Genomic DNA, 23,965 nt, shown 5'->3' on the forward strand with positions numbered 1-23,965 from the left:
CTTTGGTTTTGTGGCTTTCCTATGTGATGCTTTATCTCAATGTTAGTGCAGAGTGTAACGTAAAGTGTAGGACCTGTGCCTTTGCTGTACTATGTTGTGCTACTTTGAGCCTGTGTCAAAGATATTGATTGATTGGGCTGGTTGACGGTATACTGTATGCTTGTGATTTGACCACTGATTGTTAACAAAGCTGCTTTCAATCCAAAAAGGTGGATGCAGACAGGTGATCTTTGGCCTGCTTCGGACCAAAAACCAGGAAAAATCCTCAGCGACTTAGTAGGGCCTCTTGTGAGGGGAGCCTGTCTGGCAGGCGCTATGCAACTCATACTTACCTGGCAGGGGAGATACCATGATCACTAAGGTGGTTCTCCCAGGGTGAGGCTCATCCATTGCACTTCGGGTGTGCTGACCCCTGCGATTTCCCCAAATGCGGGAAACTCGACTGCATAATTTGTGGTAGTGGGGGACTGCGTTCGCGCTTTCCCCTGATTTACTCTGGTGAAAAACAGTGCTTATTATTCAATGCTGACTATTACTAGTCAGAGATACTTGCTAGATCGATCGATCGAGCGAGCCAGCCATCAATTGACCTCTGGGTGGCCAAGAGGATTGGATACTCCTCTCTCCCTTATCAGCTGCCTTTGGTTTTGTGGCTTTCCTATGTGATGCTTTATCTCAATGTTAGTGCAGAGTGTAACGTAAAGTGTAGGACCTGTGCCTTTGCTGTACTATGTTGTGCTACTTTGAGCCTGTGTCAAAGATATTGATTGATTGGGCTGGTTGACGGTATACTGTATGCTTGTGATTTGACCACTGATTGTTAACAAAGCTGCTTTCAATCCAAAAAGGTGGATGCAGACAGGTGATCTTTGGCCTGCTTCGGACCAAAAACCAGGAAAAATCCTCAGCGACTTAGTAGGGCCTCTTGTGAGGGGAGCCTGTCTGGCAGGCGCTATGCAACTCATACTTACCTGGCAGGGGAGATACCATGATCATTAAGGTGGTTCTCCCAGGGTGAGGCTCATCCATTGCACTTCGGGTGTGCTGACCCCTGCGATTTCCCCAAATGCGGGAAACTCGACTGCATAATTTGTGGTAGTGGGGGACTGCGTTTGCGCTTTCCCCTGATTTACTCTGGTGAAAAACAGTGCTTATTATTCAATGCTGACTATTACTAGTCAGAGATACTTGCTAGATCGAGCGAGCCAGCCATCAATTGACCTCTGGGTGGCCAAGAGGATTGGATACTCCTCTCTCCCTTATCAGCTGCCTTTGGTTTTGTGGCTTTCCTATGTGATGCTTTATCTCAATGTTAGTGCAGAGTGTAACGTAAAGTGTAGGACCTGTGCCTTTGCTGTACTATGTTGTGCTACTTTGAGCCTGTGTCAAAGATATTGATTGATTGGGCTGGTTGACGGTATACTGTATGCTTGTGATTTGACCACTGATTGTTAACAAAGCTGCTTTCAATCCAAAAAGGTGGATGCAGACAGGTGATCTTTGGCCTGCTTCGGACCAAAAACCAGGAAAAATCCTCAGCGACTTAGTAGGGCCTCTTGTGAGGGGAGCCTGTCTGGCAGGCGCTATGCAACTCATACTTACCTGGCAGGGGAGATACCATGATCATTAAGGTGGTTCTCCCAGGGTGAGGCTCAGCCATTGCACTTCGGGTGTGCTGACCCCTGCGATTTCCCCAAATGCGGGAAACTCGACTGCATAATTTGTGGTAGTGGGGGACTGCGTTTGCGCTTTCCCCTGATTTACTCTGGTGAAAAACAGTGCTTATTATTCAATGCTGACTATTACTAGTCAGAGATACTTGCTAGATCGAGCGAGCCAGCCATCAATTGACCTCTGGGTGGCCAAGAGGATTGGATACTCCTCTCTCCCTTATCAGCTGCCTTTGGTTTTGTGGCTTTCCTATGTGATGCTTTATCTCAATGTTAGTGCAGAGTGTAACGTAAAGTGTAGGACCTGTGCCTTTGCTGTACTATGTTGTGCTACTTTGAGCCTGTGTCAAAGATATTGATTGATTGGGCTGGTTGACGGTATACTGTATGCTTGTGATTTGACCACTGATTGTTAACAAAGCTGCTTTCAATCCAAAAAGGTGGATGCAGACAGGTGATCTTTGGCCTGCTTCGGACCAAAAACCAGGAAAAATCCTCAGCGACTTAGTAGGGCCTCTTGTGAGGGGAGCCTGTCTGGCAGGCGCTATGCAACTCATACTTACCTGGCAGGGGAGATACCATGATCACTAAGGTGGTTCTCCCAGGGTGAGGCTCATCCATTGCACTTCGGGTGTGCTGACCCCTGCGATTTCCCCAAATGCGGGAAACTCGACTGCATAATTTGTGGTAGTGGGGGACTGCGTTCGCGCTTTCCCCTGATTTACTCTGGTGAAAAACAGTGCTTATTATTCAATGCTGACTATTACTAGTCAGAGATACTTGCTAGATCGATCGATCGAGCGAGCCAGCCATCAATTGACCTCTGGGTGGCCAAGAGGATTGGATACTCCTCTCTCCCTTATCAGCTGCCTTTGGTTTTGTGGCTTTCCTATGTGATGCTTTATCTCAATGTTAGTGCAGAGTGTAACGTAAAGTGTAGGACCTGTGCCTTTGCTGTACTATGTTGTGCTACTTTGAGCCTGTGTCAAAGATATTGATTGATTGGGCTGGTTGACGGTATACTGTATGCTTGTGATTTGACCACTGATTGTTAACAAAGCTGCTTTCAATCCAAAAAGGTGGATGCAGACAGGTGATCTTTGGCCTGCTTCGGACCAAAAACCAGGAAAAATCCTCAGCGACTTAGTAGGGCCTCTTGTGAGGGGAGCCTGTCTGGCAGGCGCTATGCAACTCATACTTACCTGGCAGGGGAGATACCATGATCATTAAGGTGGTTCTCCCAGGGTGAGGCTCATCCATTGCACTTCGGGTGTGCTGACCCCTGCGATTTCCCCAAATGCGGGAAACTCGACTGCATAATTTGTGGTAGTGGGGGACTGCGTTCGCGCTTTCCCCTGATTTACTCTGGTGAAAAACAGTGCTTATTATTCAATGCTGACTGTTACTAGTCAGAGGTACTTGTATGCTTGTGATTTAACCACCGATTGTCAACAAAGCTGTTTTTCAATCCAAAATGTGGTACATTATCTCTTTATATTTAGCTGTATACGCAGCCTTTGTCTCCCCCTCGTGGATGAACAACAGTGTGATCAGTGAAGTTTCTTTTTCTGCTGGGCTTCGAGAAGTCAGGGCATGGCGAGCCTTTCCCTAACCTAACCTATCCTTCCTCTCTGTCTCACAGGTGACGGCATGCAAATGTGGGGACTGCTTCATCGGCACGGCAATGCTCTGACCAGAAGCCGCCGCCCCATATGCTAATACCCTGGTTGCTGTGCATCTTGGAAGTGCTTAGACTTGAGCCTGTGTCTTATGGAATTTGGGGTGCCTGCACACCCCTGGCTCCGTACAATGAGGTGCATCCGTTTTTTGGCGCAGTTGGATCCAGACAGGTGATCTTTGGCCTGCTTCGGACCAAAAACCAGGAAAAATCCTCAGCGACTTAGTAGGGCCTCTTGTGAGGGGAGCCTGTCTGGCAGGCGCTATGCAACTCATACTTACCTGGCAGGGGAGATACCATGATCACTAAGGTGGTTCTCCCAGGGTGAGGCTCATCCATTGCACTTCGGGTGTGCTGACCCCTGCGATTTCCCCAAATGCGGGAAACTCGACTGCATAATTTGTGGTAGTGGGGGACTGCGTTCGCGCTTTCCCCTGATTTACTCTGGTGAAAAACAGTGCTTATTATTCAATGCTGACTGTTACTAGTCAGAGGTACTTGTATGCTTGTGATTTAACCACCGATTGTCAACAAAGCTGTTTTTCAATCCAAAATGTGGTACATTATCTCTTTATATTTAGCTGTATACGCAGCCTTTGTCTCCCCCTCGTGGATGAACAACAGTGTGATCAGTGAAGTTTCTTTTTCTGCTGGGCTTCGAGAAGTCAGGGCATGGCGAGCCTTTCCCTAACCTAACCTATCCTTCCTCTCTGTCTCACAGGTGACGGCATGCAAATGTGGGGACTGCTTCATCGGCACGGCAATGCTCTGACCAGAAGCCGCCGCCCCATATGCTAATACCCTGGTTGCTGTGCATCTTGGAAGTGCTTAGACTTGAGCCTGTGTCTTATGGAATTTGGGGTGCCTGCACACCCCTGGCTCCGTACAATGAGGTGCATCCGTTTTTTGGCGCAGTTGGATCCAGACAGGTGATCTTTGGCCTGCTTCGGACCAAAAACCAGGAAAAATCCTCAGCGACTTAGTAGGGCCTCTTGTGAGGGGAGCCTGTCTGGCAGGCGCTATGCAACTCATACTTACCTGGCAGGGGAGATACCATGATCACTAAGGTGGTTCTCCCAGGGTGAGGCTCATCCATTGCACTTCGGGTGTGCTGACCCCTGCGATTTCCCCAAATGCGGGAAACTCGACTGCATAATTTGTGGTAGTGGGGGACTGCGTTCGCGCTTTCCCCTGATTTACTCTGGTGAAAAACAGTGCTTATTAATCAATGCTGACTATTACTAGTCAGAGATACTTGCTAGATCGATCGATCGAGCGAGCCAGCCATCAATTGACCTCTGGGTGGCCAAGAGGATTGGATACTCCTCTCTCCCTTATCAGCTGCCTTTGGTTTTGTGGCTTTCCTATGTGATGCTTTATCTCAATGTTAGTGCAGAGTGTAACGTAAAGTGTAGGACCTGTGCCTTTGCTGTACTATGTTGTGCTACTTTGAGCCTGTGTCAAAGATATTGATTGATTGGGCTGGTTGACGGTATACTGTATGCTTGTGATTTGACCACTGATTGTTAACAAAGCTGCTTTCAATCCAAAAAGGTGGATGCAGACAGGTGATCTTTGGCCTGCTTCGGACCAAAAACCAGGAAAAATCCTCAGCGACTTAGTAGGGCCTCTTGTGAGGGGAGCCTGTCTGGCAGGCGCTATGCAACTCATACTTACCTGGCAGGGGAGATACCATGATCACTAAGGTGGTTCTCCCAGGGTGAGGCTCATCCATTGCACTTCGGGTGTGCTGACCCCTGCGATTTCCCCAAATGCGGGAAACTCGACTGCATAATTTGTGGTAGTGGGGGACTGCGTTCGCGCTTTCCCCTGATTTACTCTGGTGAAAAACAGTGCTTATTATTCAATGCTGACTATTACTAGTCAGAGATACTTGCTAGATCGATCGATCGAGCGAGCCAGCCATCAATTGACCTCTGGGTGGCCAAGAGGATTGGATACTCCTCTCTCCCTTATCAGCTGCCTTTGGTTTTGTGGCTTTCCTATGTGATGCTTTATCTCAATGTTAGTGCAGAGTGTAACGTAAAGTGTAGGACCTGTGCCTTTGCTGTACTATGTTGTGCTACTTTGAGCCTGTGTCAAAGATATTGATTGATTGGGCTGGTTGACGGTATACTGTATGCTTGTGATTTGACCACTGATTGTTAACAAAGCTGCTTTCAATCCAAAAAGGTGGATGCAGACAGGTGATCTTTGGCCTGCTTCGGACCAAAAACCAGGAAAAATCCTCAGCGACTTAGTAGGGCCTCTTGTGAGGGGAGCCTGTCTGGCAGGCGCTATGCAACTCATACTTACCTGGCAGGGGAGATACCATGATCACTAAGGTGGTTCTCCCAGGGTGAGGCTCATCCATTGCACTTCGGGTGTGCTGACCCCTGCGATTTCCCCAAATGCGGGAAACTCGACTGCATAATTTGTGGTAGTGGGGGACTGCGTTCGCGCTTTCCCCTGATTTACTCTGGTGAAAAACAGTGCTTATTATTCAATGCTGACTATTACTAGTCAGAGATACTTGCTAGATCGATCGATCGAGCGAGCCAGCCATCAATTGACCTCTGGGTGGCCAAGAGGATTGGATACTCCTCTCTCCCTTATCAGCTGCCTTTGGTTTTGTGGCTTTCCTATGTGATGCTTTATCTCAATGTTAGTGCAGAGTGTAACGTAAAGTGTAGGACCTGTGCCTTTGCTGTACTATGTTGTGCTACTTTGAGCCTGTGTCAAAGATATTGATTGATTGGGCTGGTTGACGGTATACTGTATGCTTGTGATTTGACCACTGATTGTTAACAAAGCTGCTTTCAATCCAAAAAGGTGGATGCAGACAGGTGATCTTTGGCCTGCTTCGGACCAAAAACCAGGAAAAATCCTCAGCGACTTAGTAGGGCCTCTTGTGAGGGGAGCCTGTCTGGCAGGCGCTATGCAACTCATACTTACCTGGCAGGGGAGATACCATGATCATTAAGGTGGTTCTCCCAGGGTGAGGCTCATCCATTGCACTTCGGGTGTGCTGACCCCTGCGATTTCCCCAAATGCGGGAAACTCGACTGCATAATTTGTGGTAGTGGGGGACTGCGTTTGCGCTTTCCCCTGATTTACTCTGGTGAAAAACAGTGCTTATTATTCAATGCTGACTATTACTAGTCAGAGATACTTGCTAGATCGAGCGAGCCAGCCATCAATTGACCTCTGGGTGGCCAAGAGGATTGGATACTCCTCTCTCCCTTATCAGCTGCCTTTGGTTTTGTGGCTTTCCTATGTGATGCTTTATCTCAATGTTAGTGCAGAGTGTAACGTAAAGTGTAGGACCTGTGCCTTTGCTGTACTATGTTGTGCTACTTTGAGCCTGTGTCAAAGATATTGATTGATTGGGCTGGTTGACGGTATACTGTATGCTTGTGATTTGACCACTGATTGTTAACAAAGCTGCTTTCAATCCAAAAAGGTGGATGCAGACAGGTGATCTTTGGCCTGCTTCGGACCAAAAACCAGGAAAAATCCTCAGCGACTTAGTAGGGCCTCTTGTGAGGGGAGCCTGTCTGGCAGGCGCTATGCAACTCATACTTACCTGGCAGGGGAGATACCATGATCACTAAGGTGGTTCTCCCAGGGTGAGGCTCATCCATTGCACTTCGGGTGTGCTGACCCCTGCGATTTCCCCAAATGCGGGAAACTCGACTGCATAATTTGTGGTAGTGGGGGACTGCGTTCGCGCTTTCCCCTGATTTACTCTGGTGAAAAACAGTGCTTATTATTCAATGCTGACTATTACTAGTCAGAGATACTTGCTAGATCGATCGATCGAGCGAGCCAGCCATCAATTGACCTCTGGGTGGCCAAGAGGATTGGATACTCCTCTCTCCCTTATCAGCTGCCTTTGGTTTTGTGGCTTTCCTATGTGATGCTTTATCTCAATGTTAGTGCAGAGTGTAACGTAAAGTGTAGGACCTGTGCCTTTGCTGTACTATGTTGTGCTACTTTGAGCCTGTGTCAAAGATATTGATTGATTGGGCTGGTTGACGGTATACTGTATGCTTGTGATTTGACCACTGATTGTTAACAAAGCTGCTTTCAATCCAAAAAGGTGGATGCAGACAGGTGATCTTTGGCCTGCTTCGGACCAAAAACCAGGAAAAATCCTCAGCGACTTAGTAGGGCCTCTTGTGAGGGGAGCCTGTCTGGCAGGCGCTATGCAACTCATACTTACCTGGCAGGGGAGATACCATGATCATTAAGGTGGTTCTCCCAGGGTGAGGCTCATCCATTGCACTTCGGGTGTGCTGACCCCTGCGATTTCCCCAAATGCGGGAAACTCGACTGCATAATTTGTGGTAGTGGGGGACTGCGTTCGCGCTTTCCCCTGATTTACTCTGGTGAAAAACAGTGCTTATTATTCAATGCTGACTATTACTAGTCAGAGATACTTGCTAGATCGATCGATCGAGCGAGCCAGCCATCAATTGACCTCTGGGTGGCCAAGAGGATTGGATACTCCTCTCTCCCTTATCAGCTGCCTTTGGTTTTGTGGCTTTCCTATGTGATGCTTTATCTCAATGTTAGTGCAGAGTGTAACGTAAAGTGTAGGACCTGTGCCTTTGCTGTACTATGTTGTGCTACTTTGAGCCTGTGTCAAAGATATTGATTGATTGGGCTGGTTGACGGTATACTGTATGCTTGTGATTTGACCACTGATTGTTAACAAAGCTGCTTTCAATCCAAAAAGGTGGATGCAGACAGGTGATCTTTGGCCTGCTTCGGACCAAAAACCAGGAAAAATCCTCAGCGACTTAGTAGGGCCTCTTGTGAGGGGAGCCTGTCTGGCAGGCGCTATGCAACTCATACTTACCTGGCAGGGGAGATACCATGATCACTAAGGTGGTTCTCCCAGGGTGAGGCTCATCCATTGCACTTCGGGTGTGCTGACCCCTGCGATTTCCCCAAATGCGGGAAACTCGACTGCATAATTTGTGGTAGTGGGGGACTGCGTTCGCGCTTTCCCCTGATTTACTCTGGTGAAAAACAGTGCTTATTATTCAATGCTGACTATTACTAGTCAGAGATACTTGCTAGATCGATCGATCGAGCGAGCCAGCCATCAATTGACCTCTGGGTGGCCAAGAGGATTGGATACTCCTCTCTCCCTTATCAGCTGCCTTTGGTTTTGTGGCTTTCCTATGTGATGCTTTATCTCAATGTTAGTGCAGAGTGTAACGTAAAGTGTAGGACCTGTGCCTTTGCTGTACTATGTTGTGCTACTTTGAGCCTGTGTCAAAGATATTGATTGATTGGGCTGGTTGACGGTATACTGTATGCTTGTGATTTGACCACTGATTGTTAACAAAGCTGCTTTCAATCCAAAAAGGTGGATGCAGACAGGTGATCTTTGGCCTGCTTCGGACCAAAAACCAGGAAAAATCCTCAGCGACTTAGTAGGGCCTCTTGTGAGGGGAGCCTGTCTGGCAGGCGCTATGCAACTCATACTTACCTGGCAGGGGAGATACCATGATCACTAAGGTGGTTCTCCCAGGGTGAGGCTCATCCATTGCACTTCGGGTGTGCTGACCCCTGCGATTTCCCCAAATGCGGGAAACTCGACTGCATAATTTGTGGTAGTGGGGGACTGCGTTCGCGCTTTCCCCTGATTTACTCTGGTGAAAAACAGTGCTTATTATTCAATGCTGACTATTACTAGTCAGAGATACTTGCTAGATCGATCGATCGAGCGAGCCAGCCATCAATTGACCTCTGGGTGGCCAAGAGGATTGGATACTCCTCTCTCCCTTATCAGCTGCCTTTGGTTTTGTGGCTTTCCTATGTGATGCTTTATCTCAATGTTAGTGCAGAGTGTAACGTAAAGTGTAGGACCTGTGCCTTTGCTGTACTATGTTGTGCTACTTTGAGCCTGTGTCAAAGATATTGATTGATTGGGCTGGTTGACGGTATACTGTATGCTTGTGATTTGACCACTGATTGTTAACAAAGCTGCTTTCAATCCAAAAAGGTGGATGCAGACAGGTGATCTTTGGCCTGCTTCGGACCAAAAACCAGGAAAAATCCTCAGCGACTTAGTAGGGCCTCTTGTGAGGGGAGCCTGTCTGGCAGGCGCTATGCAACTCATACTTACCTGGCAGGGGAGATACCATGATCATTAAGGTGGTTCTCCCAGGGTGAGGCTCATCCATTGCACTTCGGGTGTGCTGACCCCTGCGATTTCCCCAAATGCGGGAAACTCGACTGCATAATTTGTGGTAGTGGGGGACTGCGTTTGCGCTTTCCCCTGATTTACTCTGGTGAAAAACAGTGCTTATTATTCAATGCTGACTATTACTAGTCAGAGATACTTGCTAGATCGAGCGAGCCAGCCATCAATTGACCTCTGGGTGGCCAAGAGGATTGGATACTCCTCTCTCCCTTATCAGCTGCCTTTGGTTTTGTGGCTTTCCTATGTGATGCTTTATCTCAATGTTAGTGCAGAGTGTAACGTAAAGTGTAGGACCTGTGCCTTTGCTGTACTATGTTGTGCTACTTTGAGCCTGTGTCAAAGATATTGATTGATTGGGCTGGTTGACGGTATACTGTATGCTTGTGATTTGACCACTGATTGTTAACAAAGCTGCTTTCAATCCAAAAAGGTGGATGCAGACAGGTGATCTTTGGCCTGCTTCGGACCAAAAACCAGGAAAAATCCTCAGCGACTTAGTAGGGCCTCTTGTGAGGGGAGCCTGTCTGGCAGGCGCTATGCAACTCATACTTACCTGGCAGGGGAGATACCATGATCACTAAGGTGGTTCTCCCAGGGTGAGGCTCATCCATTGCACTTCGGGTGTGCTGACCCCTGCGATTTCCCCAAATGCGGGAAACTCGACTGCATAATTTGTGGTAGTGGGGGACTGCGTTCGCGCTTTCCCCTGATTTACTCTGGTGAAAAACAGTGCTTATTATTCAATGCTGACTATTACTAGTCAGAGATACTTGCTAGATCGATCGATCGAGCGAGCCAGCCATCAATTGACCTCTGGGTGGCCAAGAGGATTGGATACTCCTCTCTCCCTTATCAGCTGCCTTTGGTTTTGTGGCTTTCCTATGTGATGCTTTATCTCAATGTTAGTGCAGAGTGTAACGTAAAGTGTAGGACCTGTGCCTTTGCTGTACTATGTTGTGCTACTTTGAGCCTGTGTCAAAGATATTGATTGATTGGGCTGGTTGACGGTATACTGTATGCTTGTGATTTGACCACTGATTGTTAACAAAGCTGCTTTCAATCCAAAAAGGTGGATGCAGACAGGTGATCTTTGGCCTGCTTCGGACCAAAAACCAGGAAAAATCCTCAGCGACTTAGTAGGGCCTCTTGTGAGGGGAGCCTGTCTGGCAGGCGCTATGCAACTCATACTTACCTGGCAGGGGAGATACCATGATCATTAAGGTGGTTCTCCCAGGGTGAGGCTCATCCATTGCACTTCGGGTGTGCTGACCCCTGCGATTTCCCCAAATGCGGGAAACTCGACTGCATAATTTGTGGTAGTGGGGGACTGCGTTCGCGCTTTCCCCTGATTTACTCTGGTGAAAAACAGTGCTTATTATTCAATGCTGACTATTACTAGTCAGAGATACTTGCTAGATCGATCGATCGAGCGAGCCAGCCATCAATTGACCTCTGGGTGGCCAAGAGGATTGGATACTCCTCTCTCCCTTATCAGCTGCCTTTGGTTTTGTGGCTTTCCTATGTGATGCTTTATCTCAATGTTAGTGCAGAGTGTAACGTAAAGTGTAGGACCTGTGCCTTTGCTGTACTATGTTGTGCTACTTTGAGCCTGTGTCAAAGATATTGATTGATTGGGCTGGTTGACGGTATACTGTATGCTTGTGATTTGACCACTGATTGTTAACAAAGCTGCTTTCAATCCAAAAAGGTGGATGCAGACAGGTGATCTTTGGCCTGCTTCGGACCAAAAACCAGGAAAAATCCTCAGCGACTTAGTAGGGCCTCTTGTGAGGGGAGCCTGTCTGGCAGGCGCTATGCAACTCATACTTACCTGGCAGGGGAGATACCATGATCATTAAGGTGGTTCTCCCAGGGTGAGGCTCATCCATTGCACTTCGGGTGTGCTGACCCCTGCGATTTCCCCAAATGCGGGAAACTCGACTGCATAATTAGTGGTAGTGGGGGACTGCGTTTGCGCTTTCCCCTGATTTACTCTGGTGAAAAACAGTGCTTATTATTCAATGCTGACTATTACTAGTCAGAGATACTTGCTAGATCGAGCGAGCCAGCCATCAATTGACCTCTGGGTGGCCAAGAGGATTGGATACTCCTCTCTCCCTTATCAGCTGCCTTTGGTTTTGTGGCTTTCCTATGTGATGCTTTATCTCAATGTTAGTGCAGAGTGTAACGTAAAGTGTAGGACCTGTGCCTTTGCTGTACTATGTTGTGCTACTTTGAGCCTGTGTCAAAGATATTGATTGATTGGGCTGGTTGACGGTATACTGTATGCTTGTGATTTGACCACTGATTGTTAACAAAGCTGCTTTCAATCCAAAAAGGTGGATGCAGACAGGTGATCTTTGGCCTGCTTCGGACCAAAAACCAGGAAAAATCCTCAGCGACTTAGTAGGGCCTCTTGTGAGGGGAGCCTGTCTGGCAGGCGCTATGCAACTCATACTTACCTGGCAGGGGAGATACCATGATCACTAAGGTGGTTCTCCCAGGGTGAGGCTCATCCATTGCACTTCGGGTGTGCTGACCCCTGCGATTTCCCCAAATGCGGGAAACTCGACTGCATAATTTGTGGTAGTGGGGGACTGCGTTCGCGCTTTCCCCTGATTTACTCTGGTGAAAAACAGTGCTTATTATTCAATGCTGACTATTACTAGTCAGAGATACTTGCTAGATCGATCGATCGAGCGAGCCAGCCATCAATTGACCTCTGGGTGGCCAAGAGGATTGGATACTCCTCTCTCCCTTATCAGCTGCCTTTGGTTTTGTGGCTTTCCTATGTGATGCTTTATCTCAATGTTAGTGCAGAGTGTAACGTAAAGTGTAGGACCTGTGCCTTTGCTGTACTATGTTGTGCTACTTTGAGCCTGTGTCAAAGATATTGATTGATTGGGCTGGTTGACGGTATACTGTATGCTTGTGATTTGACCACTGATTGTTAACAAAGCTGCTTTCAATCCAAAAAGGTGGATGCAGACAGGTGATCTTTGGCCTGCTTCGGACCAAAAACCAGGAAAAATCCTCAGCGACTTAGTAGGGCCTCTTGTGAGGGGAGCCTGTCTGGCAGGCGCTATGCAACTCATACTTACCTGGCAGGGGAGATACCATGATCATTAAGGTGGTTCTCCCAGGGTGAGGCTCATCCATTGCACTTCGGGTGTGCTGACCCCTGCGATTTCCCCAAATGCGGGAAACTCGACTGCATAATTTGTGGTAGTGGGGGACTGCGTTTGCGCTTTCCCCTGATTTACTCTGGTGAAAAACAGTGCTTATTATTCAATGCTGACTATTACTAGTCAGAGATACTTGCTAGATCGAGCGAGCCAGCCATCAATTGACCTCTGGGTGGCCAAGAGGATTGGATACTCCTCTCTCCCTTATCAGCTGCCTTTGGTTTTGTGGCTTTCCTATGTGATGCTTTATCTCAATGTTAGTGCAGAGTGTAACGTAAAGTGTAGGACCTGTGCCTTTGCTGTACTATGTTGTGCTACTTTGAGCCTGTGTCAAAGATATTGATTGATTGGGCTGGTTGACGGTATACTGTATGCTTGTGATTTGACCACTGATTGTTAACAAAGCTGCTTTCAATCCAAAAAGGTGGATGCAGACAGGTGATCTTTGGCCTGCTTCGGACCAAAAACCAGGAAAAATCCTCAGCGACTTAGTAGGGCCTCTTGTGAGGGGAGCCTGTCTGGCAGGCGCTATGCAACTCATACTTACCTGGCAGGGGAGATACCATGATCATTAAGGTGGTTCTCCCAGGGTGAGGCTCAGCCATTGCACTTCGGGTGTGCTGACCCCTGCGATTTCCCCAAATGCGGGAAACTCGACTGCATAATTTGTGGTAGTGGGGGACTGCGTTTGCGCTTTCCCCTGATTTACTCTGGTGAAAAACAGTGCTTATTATTCAATGCTGACTATTACTAGTCAGAGATACTTGCTAGATCGAGCGAGCCAGCCATCAATTGACCTCTGGGTGGCCAAGAGGATTGGATACTCCTCTCTCCCTTATCAGCTGCCTTTGGTTTTGTGGCTTTCCTATGTGATGCTTTATCTCAATGTTAGTGCAGAGTGTAACGTAAAGTGTAGGACCTGTGCCTTTGCTGTACTATGTTGTGCTACTTTGAGCCTGTGTCAAAGATATTGATTGATTGGGCTGGTTGACGGTATACTGTATGCTTGTGATTTGACCACTGATTGTTAACAAAGCTGCTTTCAATCCAAAAAGGTGGATGCAGACAGGTGATCTTTGGCCTGCTTCGGACCAAAAACCAGGAAAAATCCTCAGCGACTTAGTAGGGCCTCTTGTGAGGGGAGCCTGTCTGGCAGGCGCTATGCAACTCATACTTACCTGGCAGGGGAGATACCATGATCACTAAGGTGGTTCTCCCAGGGTGAGGCTCATCCATTGCACTTCGGGTGTGCTGACCCCTGCGATTTCCCCAAATGCGGGAAACTCGACTGCATAATTTGTGGTAGTGGGGGACTGCGTTCGCGCTTTCCCCTGATTTACTCTGGTGAAAAACAGTGCTTATTATTCAATGCTGACTATTACTAGTCAGAGATACTTGCTAGATCGATCGATCGAGCGAGCCAGCCATCAATTGACCTCTGGGTGGCCAAGAGGATTGGATACTCCTCTCTCCCTTATCAGCTGCCTTTGGTTTTGTGGCTTTCCTATGTGATGCTTTATCTCAATGTTAGTGCAGAGTGTAACGTAAAGTGTAGGACCTGTGCCTTTGCTGTACTATGTTGTGCTACTTTGAGCCTGTGTCAAAGATATTGATTGATTGGGCTGGTTGACGGTATACTGTATGCTTGTGATTTGACCACTGATTGTTAACAAAGCTGCTTTCAATCCAAAAAGGTGGATGCAGACAGGTGATCTTTGGCCTGCTTCGGACCAAAAACCAGGAAAAATCCTCAGCGACTTAGTAGGGCCTCTTGTGAGGGGAGCCTGTCTGGCAGGCGCTATGCAACTCATACTTACCTGGCAGGGGAGATACCATGATCATTAAGGTGGTTCTCCCAGGGTGAGGCTCAGCCATTGCACTTCGGGTGTGCTGACCCCTGCGATTTCCCCAAATGCGGGAAACTCGACTGCATAATTTGTGGTAGTGGGGGACTGCGTTTGCGCTTTCCCCTGATTTACTCTGGTGAAAAACAGTGCTTATTATTCAATGCTGACTATTACTAGTCAGAGATACTTGCTAGATCGAGCGAGCCAGCCATCAATTGACCTCTGGGTGGCCAAGAGGATTGGATACTCCTCTCTCCCTTATCAGCTGCCTTTGGTTTTGTGGCTTTCCTATGTGATGCTTTATCTCAATGTTAGTGCAGAGTGTAACGTAAAGTGTAGGACCTGTGCCTTTGCTGTACTATGTTGTGCTACTTTGAGCCTGTGTCAAAGATATTGATTGATTGGGCTGGTTGACGGTATACTGTATGCTTGTGATTTGACCACTGATTGTTAACAAAGCTGCTTTCAATCCAAAAAGGTGGATGCAGACAGGTGATCTTTGGCCTGCTTCGGACCAAAAACCAGGAAAAATCCTCAGCGACTTAGTAGGGCCTCTTGTGAGGGGAGCCTGTCTGGCAGGCGCTATGCAACTCATACTTACCTGGCAGGGGAGATACCATGATCACTAAGGTGGTTCTCCCAGGGTGAGGCTCATCCATTGCACTTCGGGTGTGCTGACCCCTGCGATTTCCCCAAATGCGGGAAACTCGACTGCATAATTTGTGGTAGTGGGGGACTGCGTTCGCGCTTTCCCCTGATTTACTCTGGTGAAAAACAGTGCTTATTATTCAATGCTGACTATTACTAGTCAGAGATACTTGCTAGATCGATCGATCGAGCGAGCCAGCCATCAATTGACCTCTGGGTGGCCAAGAGGATTGGATACTCCTCTCTCCCTTATCAGCTGCCTTTGGTTTTGTGGCTTTCCTATGTGATGCTTTATCTCAATGTTAGTGCAGAGTGTAACGTAAAGTGTAGGACCTGTGCCTTTGCTGTACTATGTTGTGCTACTTTGAGCCTGTGTCAAAGATATTGATTGATTGGGCTGGTTGACGGTATACTGTATGCTTGTGATTTGACCACTGATTGTTAACAAAGCTGCTTTCAATCCAAAAAGGTGGATGCAGACAGGTGATCTTTGGCCTGCTTCGGACCAAAAACCAGGAAAAATCCTCAGCGACTTAGTAGGGCCTCTTGTGAGGGGAGCCTGTCTGGCAGGCGCTATGCAACTCATACTTACCTGGCAGGGGAGATACCATGATCACTAAGGTGGTTCTCCCAGGGTGAGGCTCATCCATTGCACTTCGGGTGTGCTGACCCCTGCGATTTCCCCAAATGCGGGAAACTCGACTGCATAATTTGTGGTAGTGGGGGACTGCGTTCGCGCTTTCCCCTGATTTACTCTGGTGAAAAACAGTGCTTATTATTCAATGCTGACTATTACTAGTCAGAGATACTTGCTAGATCGATCGATCGAGCGAGCCAGCCATCAATTGACCTCTGGGTGGCCAAGAGGATTGGATACTCCTCTCTCCCTTATCAGCTGCCTTTGGTTTTGTGGCTTTCCTATGTGATGCTTTATCTCAATGTTAGTGCAGAGTGTAACGTAAAGTGTAGGACCTGTGCCTTTGCTGTACTATGTTGTGCTACTTTGAGCCTGTGTCAAAGATATTGATTGATTGGGCTGGTTGACGGTATACTGTATGCTTGTGATTTGACCACTGATTGTTAACAAAGCTGCTTTCAATCCAAAAAGGTGGATGCAGACAGGTGATCTTTGGCCTGCTTCGGACCAAAAACCAGGAAAAATCCTCAGCGACTTAGTAGGGCCTCTTGTGAGGGGAGCCTGTCTGGCAGGCGCTATGCAACTCATACTTACCTGGCAGGGGAGATACCATGATCATTAAGGTGGTTCTCCCAGGGTGAGGCTCATCCATTGCACTTCGGGTGTGCTGACCCCTGCGATTTCCCCAAATGCGGGAAACTCGACTGCATAATTTGTGGTAGTGGGGGACTGCGTTTGCGCTTTCCCCTGATTTACTCTGGTGAAAAACAGTGCTTATTATTCAATGCTGACTATTACTAGTCAGAGATACTTGCTAGATCGAGCGAGCCAGCCATCAATTGACCTCTGGGTGGCCAAGAGGATTGGATACTCCTCTCTCCCTTATCAGCTGCCTTTGGTTTTGTGGCTTTCCTATGTGATGCTTTATCTCAATGTTAGTGCAGAGTGTAACGTAAAGTGTAGGACCTGTGCCTTTGCTGTACTATGTTGTGCTACTTTGAGCCTGTGTCAAAGATATTGATTGATTGGGCTGGTTGACGGTATACTGTATGCTTGTGATTTGACCACTGATTGTTAACAAAGCTGCTTTCAATCCAAAAAGGTGGATGCAGACAGGTGATCTTTGGCCTGCTTCGGACCAAAAACCAGGAAAAATCCTCAGCGACTTAGTAGGGCCTCTTGTGAGGGGAGCCTGTCTGGCAGGCGCTATGCAACTCATACTTACCTGGCAGGGGAGATACCATGATCATTAAGGTGGTTCTCCCAGGGTGAGGCTCAGCCATTGCACTTCGGGTGTGCTGACCCCTGCGATTTCCCCAAATGCGGGAAACTCGACTGCATAATTTGTGGTAGTGGGGGACTGCGTTTGCGCTTTCCCCTGATTTACTCTGGTGAAAAACAGTGCTTATTATTCAATGCTGACTATTACTAGTCAGAGATACTTGCTAGATCGAGCGAGCCAGCCATCAATTGACCTCTGGGTGGCCAAGAGGATTGGATACTCCTCTCTCCCTTATCAGCTGCCTTTGGTTTTGTGGCTTTCCTATGTGATGCTTTATCTCAATGTTAGTGCAGAGTGTAACGTAAAGTGTAGGACCTGTGCCTTTGCTGTACTATGTTGTGCTACTTTGAGCCTGTGTCAAAGATATTGATTGATTGGGCTGGTTGACGGTATACTGTATGCTTGTGATTTGACCACTGATTGTTAACAAAGCTGCTTTCAATCCAAAAAGGTGGATGCAGACAGGTGATCTTTGGCCTGCTTCGGACCAAAAACCAGGAAAAATCCTCAGCGACTTAGTAGGGCCTCTTGTGAGGGGAGCCTGTCTGGCAGGCGCTATGCAACTCATACTTACCTGGCAGGGGAGATACCATGATCACTAAGGTGGTTCTCCCAGGGTGAGGCTCATCCATTGCACTTCGGGTGTGCTGACCCCTGCGATTTCCCCAAATGCGGGAAACTCGACTGCATAATTTGTGGTAGTGGGGGACTGCGTTCGCGCTTTCCCCTGATTTACTCTGGTGAAAAACAGTGCTTATTATTCAATGCTGACTATTACTAGTCAGAGATACTTGCTAGATCGATCGATCGAGCGAGCCAGCCATCAATTGACCTCTGGGTGGCCAAGAGGATTGGATACTCCTCTCTCCCTTATCAGCTGCCTTTGGTTTTGTGGCTTTCCTATGTGATGCTTTATCTCAATGTTAGTGCAGAGTGTAACGTAAAGTGTAGGACCTGTGCCTTTGCTGTACTATGTTGTGCTACTTTGAGCCTGTGTCAAAGATATTGATTGATTGGGCTGGTTGACGGTATACTGTATGCTTGTGATTTGACCACTGATTGTTAACAAAGCTGCTTTCAATCCAAAAAGGTGGATGCAGACAGGTGATCTTTGGCCTGCTTCGGACCAAAAACCAGGAAAAATCCTCAGCGACTTAGTAGGGCCTCTTGTGAGGGGAGCCTGTCTGGCAGGCGCTATGCAACTCATACTTACCTGGCAGGGGAGATACCATGATCATTAAGGTGGTTCTCCCAGGGTGAGGCTCAGCCATTGCACTTCGGGTGTGCTGACCCCTGCAATTTCCCCAAATGCGGGAAACTCGACTGCATAATTTGTGGTAGTGGGGGACTGCGTTTGCGCTTTCCCCTGATTTACTCTGGTGAAAAACAGTGCTTATTATTCAATGCTGACTATTACTAGTCAGAGATACTTGCTAGATCGAGCGAGCCAGCCATCAATTGACCTCTGGGTGGCCAAGAGGATTGGATACTCCTCTCTCCCTTATCAGCTGCCTTTGGTTTTGTGGCTTTCCTATGTGATGCTTTATCTCAATGTTAGTGCAGAGTGTAACGTAAAGTGTAGGACCTGTGCCTTTGCTGTACTATGTTGTGCTACTTTGAGCCTGTGTCAAAGATATTGATTGATTGGGCTGGTTGACGGTATACTGTATGCTTGTGATTTGACCACTGATTGTTAACAAAGCTGCTTTCAATCCAAAAAGGTGGATGCAGACAGGTGATCTTTGGCCTGCTTCGGACCAAAAACCAGGAAAAATCCTCAGCGACTTAGTAGGGCCTCTTGTGAGGGGAGCCTGTCTGGCAGGCGCTATGCAACTCATACTTACCTGGCAGGGGAGATACCATGATCACTAAGGTGGTTCTCCCAGGGTGAGGCTCATCCATTGCACTTCGGGTGTGCTGACCCCTGCGATTTCCCCAAATGCGGGAAACTCGACTGCATAATTTGTGGTAGTGGGGGACTGCGTTCGCGCTTTCCCCTGATTTACTCTGGTGAAAAACAGTGCTTATTATTCAATGCTGACTATTACTAGTCAGAGATACTTGCTAGATCGATCGATCGAGCGAGCCAGCCATCAATTGACCTCTGGGTGGCCAAGAGGATTGGATACTCCTCTCTCCCTTATCAGCTGCCTTTGGTTTTGTGGCTTTCCTATGTGATGCTTTATCTCAATGTTAGTGCAGAGTGTAACGTAAAGTGTAGGACCTGTGCCTTTGCTGTACTATGTTGTGCTACTTTGAGCCTGTGTCAAAGATATTGATTGATTGGGCTGGTTGACGGTATACTGTATGCTTGTGATTTGACCACTGATTGTTAACAAAGCTGCTTTCAATCCAAAAAGGTGGATGCAGACAGGTGATCTTTGGCCTGCTTCGGACCAAAAACCAGGAAAAATCCTCAGCGACTTAGTAGGGCCTCTTGTGAGGGGAGCCTGTCTGGCAGGCGCTATGCAACTCATACTTACCTGGCAGGGGAGATACCATGATCATTAAGGTGGTTCTCCCAGGGTGAGGCTCATCCATTGCACTTCGGGTGTGCTGACCCCTGCGATTTCCCCAAATGCGGGAAACTCGACTGCATAATTTGTGGTAGTGGGGGACTGCGTTCGCGCTTTCCCCTGATTTACTCTGGTGAAAAACAGTGCTTATTATTCAATGCTGACTGTTACTAGTCAGAGGTACTTGTATGCTTGTGATTTAACCACCGATTGTCAACAAAGCTGTTTTTCAATCCAAAATGTGGTACATTATCTCTTTATATTTAGCTGTATACGCAGCCTTTGTCTCCCCCTCGTGGATGAACAACAGTGTGATCAGTGAAGTTTCTTTTTCTGCTGGGCTTCGAGAAGTCAGGGCATGGCGAGCCTTTCCCTAACCTAACCTATCCTTCCTCTCTGTCTCACAGGTGACGGCATGCAAATGTGGGGACTGCTTCATCGGCACGGCAATGCTCTGACCAGAAGCCGCCGCCCCATATGCTAATACCCTGGTTGCTGTGCATCTTGGAAGTGCTTAGACTTGAGCCTGTGTCTTATGGAATTTGGGGTGCCTGCACACCCCTGGCTCCGTACAATGAGGTGCATCCGTTTTTTGGCGCAGTTGGATCCAGACAGGTGATCTTTGGCCTGCTTCGGACCAAAAACCAGGAAAAATCCTCAGCGACTTAGTAGGGCCTCTTGTGAGGGGAGCCTGTCTGGCAGGCGCTATGCAACTCATACTTACCTGGCAGGGGAGATACCATGATCACTAAGGTGGTTCTCCCAGGGTGAGGCTCATCCATTGCACTTCGGGTGTGCTGACCCCTGCGATTTCCCCAAATGCGGGAAACTCGACTGCATAATTTGTGGTAGTGGGGGACTGCGTTTGCGCTTTCCCCTGATTTACTCTGGTGAAAAACAGTGCTTATTATTCAATGCTGACTATTACTAGTCAGAGATACTTGCTAGATCGAGCGAGCCAGCCATCAATTGACCTCTGGGTGGCCAAGAGGATTGGATACTCCTCTCTCCCTTATCAGCTGCCTTTGGTTTTGTGGCTTTCCTATGTGATGCTTTATCTCAATGTTAGTGCAGAGTGTAACGTAAAGTGTAGGACCTGTGCCTTTGCTGTACTATGTTGTGCTACTTTGAGCCTGTGTCAAAGATATTGATTGATTGGGCTGGTTGACGGTATACTGTATGCTTGTGATTTGACCACTGATTGTTAACAAAGCTGCTTTCAATCCAAAAAGGTGGATGCAGACAGGTGATCTTTGGCCTGCTTCGGACCAAAAACCAGGAAAAATCCTCAGCGACTTAGTAGGGCCTCTTGTGAGGGGAGCCTGTCTGGCAGGCGCTATGCAACTCATACTTACCTGGCAGGGGAGATACCATGATCATTAAGGTGGTTCTCCCAGGGTGAGGCTCATCCATTGCACTTCGGGTGTGCTGACCCCTGCGATTTCCCCAAATGCGGGAAACTCGACTGCATAATTAGTGGTAGTGGGGGACTGCGTTTGCGCTTTCCCCTGATTTACTCTGGTGAAAAACAGTGCTTATTATTCAATGCTGACTATTACTAGTCAGAGATACTTGCTAGATCGAGCGAGCCAGCCATCAATTGACCTCTGGGTGGCCAAGAGGATTGGATACTCCTCTCTCCCTTATCAGCTGCCTTTGGTTTTGTGGCTTTCCTATGTGATGCTTTATCTCAATGTTAGTGCAGAGTGTAACGTAAAGTGTAGGACCTGTGCCTTTGCTGTACTATGTTGTGCTACTTTGAGCCTGTGTCAAAGATATTGATTGATTGGGCTGGTTGACGGTATACTGTATGCTTGTGATTTGACCACTGATTGTTAACAAAGCTGCTTTCAATCCAAAAAGGTGGATGCAGACAGGTGATCTTTGGCCTGCTTCGGACCAAAAACCAGGAAAAATCCTCAGCGACTTAGTAGGGCCTCTTGTGAGGGGAGCCTGTCTGGCAGGCGCTATGCAACTCATACTTACCTGGCAGGGGAGATACCATGATCATTAAGGTGGTTCTCCCAGGGTGAGGCTCATCCATTGCACTTCGGGTGTGCTGACCCCTGCGATTTCCCCAAATGCGGGAAACTCGACTGCATAATTTGTGGTAGTGGGGGACTGCGTTTGCGCTTTCCCCTGATTTACTCTGGTGAAAAACAGTGCTTATTATTCAATGCTGACTATTACTAGTCAGAGATACTTGCTAGATCGAGCGAGCCAGCCATCAATTGACCTCTGGGTGGCCAAGAGGATTGGATACTCCTCTCTCCCTTATCAGCTGCCTTTGGTTTTGTGGCTTTCCTATGTGATGCTTTATCTCAATGTTAGTGCAGAGTGTAACGTAAAGTGTAGGACCTGTGCCTTTGCTGTACTATGTTGTGCTACTTTGAGCCTGTGTCAAAGATATTGATTGATTGGGCTGGTTGACGGTATACTGTATGCTTGTGATTTGACCACTGATTGTTAACAAAGCTGCTTTCAATCCAAAAAGGTGGATGCAGACAGGTGATCTTTGGCCTGCTTCGGACCAAAAACCAGGAAAAATCCTCAGCGACTTAGTAGGGCCTCTTGTGAGGGGAGCCTGTCTGGCAGGCGCTATGCAACTCATACTTACCTGGCAGGGGAGATACCATGATCACTAAGGTGGTTCTCCCAGGGTGAGGCTCATCCATTGCACTTCGGGTGTGCTGACCCCTGCGATTTCCCCAAATGCGGGAAACTCGACTGCATAATTTGTGGTAGTGGGGGACTGCGTTCGCGCTTTCCCCTGATTTACTCTGGTGAAAAACAGTGCTTATTATTCAATGCTGACTATTACTAGTCAGAGATACTTGCTAGATCGATCGATCGAGCGAGCCAGCCATCAATTGACCTCTGGGTGGCCAAGAGGATTGGATACTCCTCTCTCCCTTATCAGCTGCCTTTGGTTTTGTGGCTTTCCTATGTGATGCTTTATCTCAATGTTAGTGCAGAGTGTAACGTAAAGTGTAGGACCTGTGCCTTTGCTGTACTATGTTGTGCTACTTTGAGCCTGTGTCAAAGATATTGATTGATTGGGCTGGTTGACGGTATACTGTATGCTTGTGATTTGACCACTGATTGTTAACAAAGCTGCTTTCAATCCAAAAAGGTGGATGCAGACAGGTGATCTTTGGCCTGCTTCGGACCAAAAACCAGGAAAAATCCTCAGCGACTTAGTAGGGCCTCTTGTGAGGGGAGCCTGTCTGGCAGGCGCTATGCAACTCATACTTACCTGGCAGGGGAGATACCATGATCATTAAGGTGGTTCTCCCAGGGTGAGGCTCATCCATTGCACTTCGGGTGTGCTGACCCCTGCGATTTCCCCAAATGCGGGAAACTCGACTGCATAATTTGTGGTAGTGGGGGACTGCGTTCGCGCTTTCCCCTGATTTACTCTGGTGAAAAACAGTGCTTATTATTCAATGCTGACTATTACTAGTCAGAGATACTTGCTAGATCGATCGATCGAGCGAGCCAGCCATCAATTGACCTCTGGGTGGCCAAGAGGATTGGATACTCCTCTCTCCCTTATCAGCTGCCTTTGGTTTTGTGGCTTTCCTATGTGATGCTTTATCTCAATGTTAGTGCAGAGTGTAACGTAAAGTGTAGGACCTGTGCCTTTGCTGTACTATGTTGTGCTACTTTGAGCCTGTGTCAAAGATATTGATTGATTGGGCTGGTTGACGGTATACTGTATGCTTGTGATTTGACCACTGATTGTTAACAAAGCTGCTTTCAATCCAAAAAGGTGGATGCAGACAGGTGATCTTTGGCCTGCTTCGGACCAAAAACCAGGAAAAATCCTCAGCGACTTAGTAGGGCCTCTTGTGAGGGGAGCCTGTCTGGCAGGCGCTATGCAACTCATACTTACCTGGCAGGGGAGATACCATGATCATTAAGGTGGTTCTCCCAGGGTGAGGCTCATCCATTGCACTTCGGGTGTGCTGACCCCTGCGATTTCCCCAAATGCGGGAAACTCGACTGCATAATTAGTGGTAGTGGGGGACTGCGTTTGCGCTTTCCCCTGATTTACTCTGGTGAAAAACAGTGCTTATTATTCAATGCTGACTATTACTAGTCAGAGATACTTGCTAGATCGAGCGAGCCAGCCATCAATTGACCTCTGGGTGGCCAAGAGGATTGGATACTCCTCTCTCCCTTATCAGCTGCCTTTGGTTTTGTGGCTTTCCTATGTGATGCTTTATCTCAATGTTAGTGCAGAGTGTAACGTAAAGTGTAGGACCTGTGCCTTTGCTGT

General features: G+C 47.8%; 37 non-coding genes across 37 annotated transcripts; all 37 read left to right on the forward strand.

Annotated features, from left to right (window-relative positions):
• The first annotated feature begins 324 nt into the window (after positions 1 to 324).
• LOC142722636 (U1 spliceosomal RNA) lies at positions 325 to 488 on the forward strand. Its single transcript, XR_012874924.1, has one exon. It is a non-coding gene; the product is annotated as a U1 spliceosomal RNA (small nuclear RNA).
• Positions 489 to 963: 475 nt separating this feature from the next.
• Positions 964 to 1,127, forward strand: LOC142722794 (U1 spliceosomal RNA). Its single transcript, XR_012875081.1, has one exon. It is a non-coding gene; the product is annotated as a U1 spliceosomal RNA (small nuclear RNA).
• Positions 1,128 to 1,594: 467 nt separating this feature from the next.
• On the forward strand, positions 1,595 to 1,758 carry LOC142722822 (U1 spliceosomal RNA). Its single transcript, XR_012875108.1, has one exon. It is a non-coding gene; the product is annotated as a U1 spliceosomal RNA (small nuclear RNA).
• A 467-nt stretch (positions 1,759 to 2,225) lies between these two features.
• Positions 2,226 to 2,389, forward strand: LOC142722638 (U1 spliceosomal RNA). The gene has a single exon (XR_012874927.1). It is a non-coding gene; the product is annotated as a U1 spliceosomal RNA (small nuclear RNA).
• A 475-nt stretch (positions 2,390 to 2,864) lies between these two features.
• LOC142722476 (U1 spliceosomal RNA) lies at positions 2,865 to 3,028 on the forward strand. Its single transcript, XR_012874769.1, has one exon. It is a non-coding gene; the product is annotated as a U1 spliceosomal RNA (small nuclear RNA).
• A 593-nt stretch (positions 3,029 to 3,621) lies between these two features.
• Positions 3,622 to 3,785, forward strand: LOC142722639 (U1 spliceosomal RNA). Its single transcript, XR_012874928.1, has one exon. It is a non-coding gene; the product is annotated as a U1 spliceosomal RNA (small nuclear RNA).
• A 593-nt stretch (positions 3,786 to 4,378) lies between these two features.
• Positions 4,379 to 4,542, forward strand: LOC142722640 (U1 spliceosomal RNA). The gene has a single exon (XR_012874929.1). It is a non-coding gene; the product is annotated as a U1 spliceosomal RNA (small nuclear RNA).
• Positions 4,543 to 5,017: 475 nt separating this feature from the next.
• LOC142722641 (U1 spliceosomal RNA) lies at positions 5,018 to 5,181 on the forward strand. The gene has a single exon (XR_012874930.1). It is a non-coding gene; the product is annotated as a U1 spliceosomal RNA (small nuclear RNA).
• Positions 5,182 to 5,656: 475 nt separating this feature from the next.
• Positions 5,657 to 5,820, forward strand: LOC142722642 (U1 spliceosomal RNA). Its single transcript, XR_012874931.1, has one exon. It is a non-coding gene; the product is annotated as a U1 spliceosomal RNA (small nuclear RNA).
• A 475-nt stretch (positions 5,821 to 6,295) lies between these two features.
• Positions 6,296 to 6,459, forward strand: LOC142722795 (U1 spliceosomal RNA). Its single transcript, XR_012875082.1, has one exon. It is a non-coding gene; the product is annotated as a U1 spliceosomal RNA (small nuclear RNA).
• Positions 6,460 to 6,926: 467 nt separating this feature from the next.
• LOC142722644 (U1 spliceosomal RNA) lies at positions 6,927 to 7,090 on the forward strand. The gene has a single exon (XR_012874932.1). It is a non-coding gene; the product is annotated as a U1 spliceosomal RNA (small nuclear RNA).
• A 475-nt stretch (positions 7,091 to 7,565) lies between these two features.
• LOC142722489 (U1 spliceosomal RNA) lies at positions 7,566 to 7,729 on the forward strand. Its single transcript, XR_012874780.1, has one exon. It is a non-coding gene; the product is annotated as a U1 spliceosomal RNA (small nuclear RNA).
• A 475-nt stretch (positions 7,730 to 8,204) lies between these two features.
• Positions 8,205 to 8,368, forward strand: LOC142722645 (U1 spliceosomal RNA). The gene has a single exon (XR_012874933.1). It is a non-coding gene; the product is annotated as a U1 spliceosomal RNA (small nuclear RNA).
• Positions 8,369 to 8,843: 475 nt separating this feature from the next.
• LOC142722646 (U1 spliceosomal RNA) lies at positions 8,844 to 9,007 on the forward strand. Its single transcript, XR_012874934.1, has one exon. It is a non-coding gene; the product is annotated as a U1 spliceosomal RNA (small nuclear RNA).
• A 475-nt stretch (positions 9,008 to 9,482) lies between these two features.
• On the forward strand, positions 9,483 to 9,646 carry LOC142722797 (U1 spliceosomal RNA). Its single transcript, XR_012875084.1, has one exon. It is a non-coding gene; the product is annotated as a U1 spliceosomal RNA (small nuclear RNA).
• Positions 9,647 to 10,113: 467 nt separating this feature from the next.
• On the forward strand, positions 10,114 to 10,277 carry LOC142722647 (U1 spliceosomal RNA). The gene has a single exon (XR_012874935.1). It is a non-coding gene; the product is annotated as a U1 spliceosomal RNA (small nuclear RNA).
• A 475-nt stretch (positions 10,278 to 10,752) lies between these two features.
• On the forward strand, positions 10,753 to 10,916 carry LOC142722501 (U1 spliceosomal RNA). Its single transcript, XR_012874791.1, has one exon. It is a non-coding gene; the product is annotated as a U1 spliceosomal RNA (small nuclear RNA).
• A 475-nt stretch (positions 10,917 to 11,391) lies between these two features.
• Positions 11,392 to 11,555, forward strand: LOC142722891 (U1 spliceosomal RNA). The gene has a single exon (XR_012875176.1). It is a non-coding gene; the product is annotated as a U1 spliceosomal RNA (small nuclear RNA).
• A 467-nt stretch (positions 11,556 to 12,022) lies between these two features.
• Positions 12,023 to 12,186, forward strand: LOC142722648 (U1 spliceosomal RNA). The gene has a single exon (XR_012874936.1). It is a non-coding gene; the product is annotated as a U1 spliceosomal RNA (small nuclear RNA).
• A 475-nt stretch (positions 12,187 to 12,661) lies between these two features.
• On the forward strand, positions 12,662 to 12,825 carry LOC142722799 (U1 spliceosomal RNA). Its single transcript, XR_012875085.1, has one exon. It is a non-coding gene; the product is annotated as a U1 spliceosomal RNA (small nuclear RNA).
• A 467-nt stretch (positions 12,826 to 13,292) lies between these two features.
• Positions 13,293 to 13,456, forward strand: LOC142722823 (U1 spliceosomal RNA). The gene has a single exon (XR_012875109.1). It is a non-coding gene; the product is annotated as a U1 spliceosomal RNA (small nuclear RNA).
• Positions 13,457 to 13,923: 467 nt separating this feature from the next.
• LOC142722650 (U1 spliceosomal RNA) lies at positions 13,924 to 14,087 on the forward strand. Its single transcript, XR_012874939.1, has one exon. It is a non-coding gene; the product is annotated as a U1 spliceosomal RNA (small nuclear RNA).
• A 475-nt stretch (positions 14,088 to 14,562) lies between these two features.
• Positions 14,563 to 14,726, forward strand: LOC142722824 (U1 spliceosomal RNA). Its single transcript, XR_012875110.1, has one exon. It is a non-coding gene; the product is annotated as a U1 spliceosomal RNA (small nuclear RNA).
• Positions 14,727 to 15,193: 467 nt separating this feature from the next.
• LOC142722651 (U1 spliceosomal RNA) lies at positions 15,194 to 15,357 on the forward strand. Its single transcript, XR_012874940.1, has one exon. It is a non-coding gene; the product is annotated as a U1 spliceosomal RNA (small nuclear RNA).
• A 475-nt stretch (positions 15,358 to 15,832) lies between these two features.
• Positions 15,833 to 15,996, forward strand: LOC142722652 (U1 spliceosomal RNA). The gene has a single exon (XR_012874941.1). It is a non-coding gene; the product is annotated as a U1 spliceosomal RNA (small nuclear RNA).
• A 475-nt stretch (positions 15,997 to 16,471) lies between these two features.
• LOC142722800 (U1 spliceosomal RNA) lies at positions 16,472 to 16,635 on the forward strand. The gene has a single exon (XR_012875086.1). It is a non-coding gene; the product is annotated as a U1 spliceosomal RNA (small nuclear RNA).
• A 467-nt stretch (positions 16,636 to 17,102) lies between these two features.
• Positions 17,103 to 17,266, forward strand: LOC142722825 (U1 spliceosomal RNA). The gene has a single exon (XR_012875111.1). It is a non-coding gene; the product is annotated as a U1 spliceosomal RNA (small nuclear RNA).
• A 467-nt stretch (positions 17,267 to 17,733) lies between these two features.
• On the forward strand, positions 17,734 to 17,897 carry LOC142722653 (U1 spliceosomal RNA). Its single transcript, XR_012874942.1, has one exon. It is a non-coding gene; the product is annotated as a U1 spliceosomal RNA (small nuclear RNA).
• A 475-nt stretch (positions 17,898 to 18,372) lies between these two features.
• LOC142722900 (U1 spliceosomal RNA) lies at positions 18,373 to 18,536 on the forward strand. The gene has a single exon (XR_012875185.1). It is a non-coding gene; the product is annotated as a U1 spliceosomal RNA (small nuclear RNA).
• Positions 18,537 to 19,003: 467 nt separating this feature from the next.
• Positions 19,004 to 19,167, forward strand: LOC142722655 (U1 spliceosomal RNA). The gene has a single exon (XR_012874943.1). It is a non-coding gene; the product is annotated as a U1 spliceosomal RNA (small nuclear RNA).
• A 475-nt stretch (positions 19,168 to 19,642) lies between these two features.
• On the forward strand, positions 19,643 to 19,806 carry LOC142722514 (U1 spliceosomal RNA). Its single transcript, XR_012874804.1, has one exon. It is a non-coding gene; the product is annotated as a U1 spliceosomal RNA (small nuclear RNA).
• A 593-nt stretch (positions 19,807 to 20,399) lies between these two features.
• Positions 20,400 to 20,563, forward strand: LOC142722810 (U1 spliceosomal RNA). The gene has a single exon (XR_012875096.1). It is a non-coding gene; the product is annotated as a U1 spliceosomal RNA (small nuclear RNA).
• A 467-nt stretch (positions 20,564 to 21,030) lies between these two features.
• LOC142722892 (U1 spliceosomal RNA) lies at positions 21,031 to 21,194 on the forward strand. The gene has a single exon (XR_012875178.1). It is a non-coding gene; the product is annotated as a U1 spliceosomal RNA (small nuclear RNA).
• A 467-nt stretch (positions 21,195 to 21,661) lies between these two features.
• On the forward strand, positions 21,662 to 21,825 carry LOC142722801 (U1 spliceosomal RNA). The gene has a single exon (XR_012875087.1). It is a non-coding gene; the product is annotated as a U1 spliceosomal RNA (small nuclear RNA).
• Positions 21,826 to 22,292: 467 nt separating this feature from the next.
• Positions 22,293 to 22,456, forward strand: LOC142722656 (U1 spliceosomal RNA). The gene has a single exon (XR_012874944.1). It is a non-coding gene; the product is annotated as a U1 spliceosomal RNA (small nuclear RNA).
• A 475-nt stretch (positions 22,457 to 22,931) lies between these two features.
• Positions 22,932 to 23,095, forward strand: LOC142722526 (U1 spliceosomal RNA). Its single transcript, XR_012874816.1, has one exon. It is a non-coding gene; the product is annotated as a U1 spliceosomal RNA (small nuclear RNA).
• A 475-nt stretch (positions 23,096 to 23,570) lies between these two features.
• LOC142722893 (U1 spliceosomal RNA) lies at positions 23,571 to 23,734 on the forward strand. The gene has a single exon (XR_012875179.1). It is a non-coding gene; the product is annotated as a U1 spliceosomal RNA (small nuclear RNA).
• The last annotated feature ends 231 nt before the right edge of the window (positions 23,735 to 23,965 follow it).

The sequence above is a fragment of the Rhinoderma darwinii genome, unplaced genomic scaffold, assembly GCF_050947455.1.
Source record: "Rhinoderma darwinii isolate aRhiDar2 unplaced genomic scaffold, aRhiDar2.hap1 Scaffold_536, whole genome shotgun sequence".
NCBI classification, from domain to species: domain Eukaryota; kingdom Metazoa; phylum Chordata; class Amphibia; order Anura; family Rhinodermatidae; genus Rhinoderma; species Rhinoderma darwinii.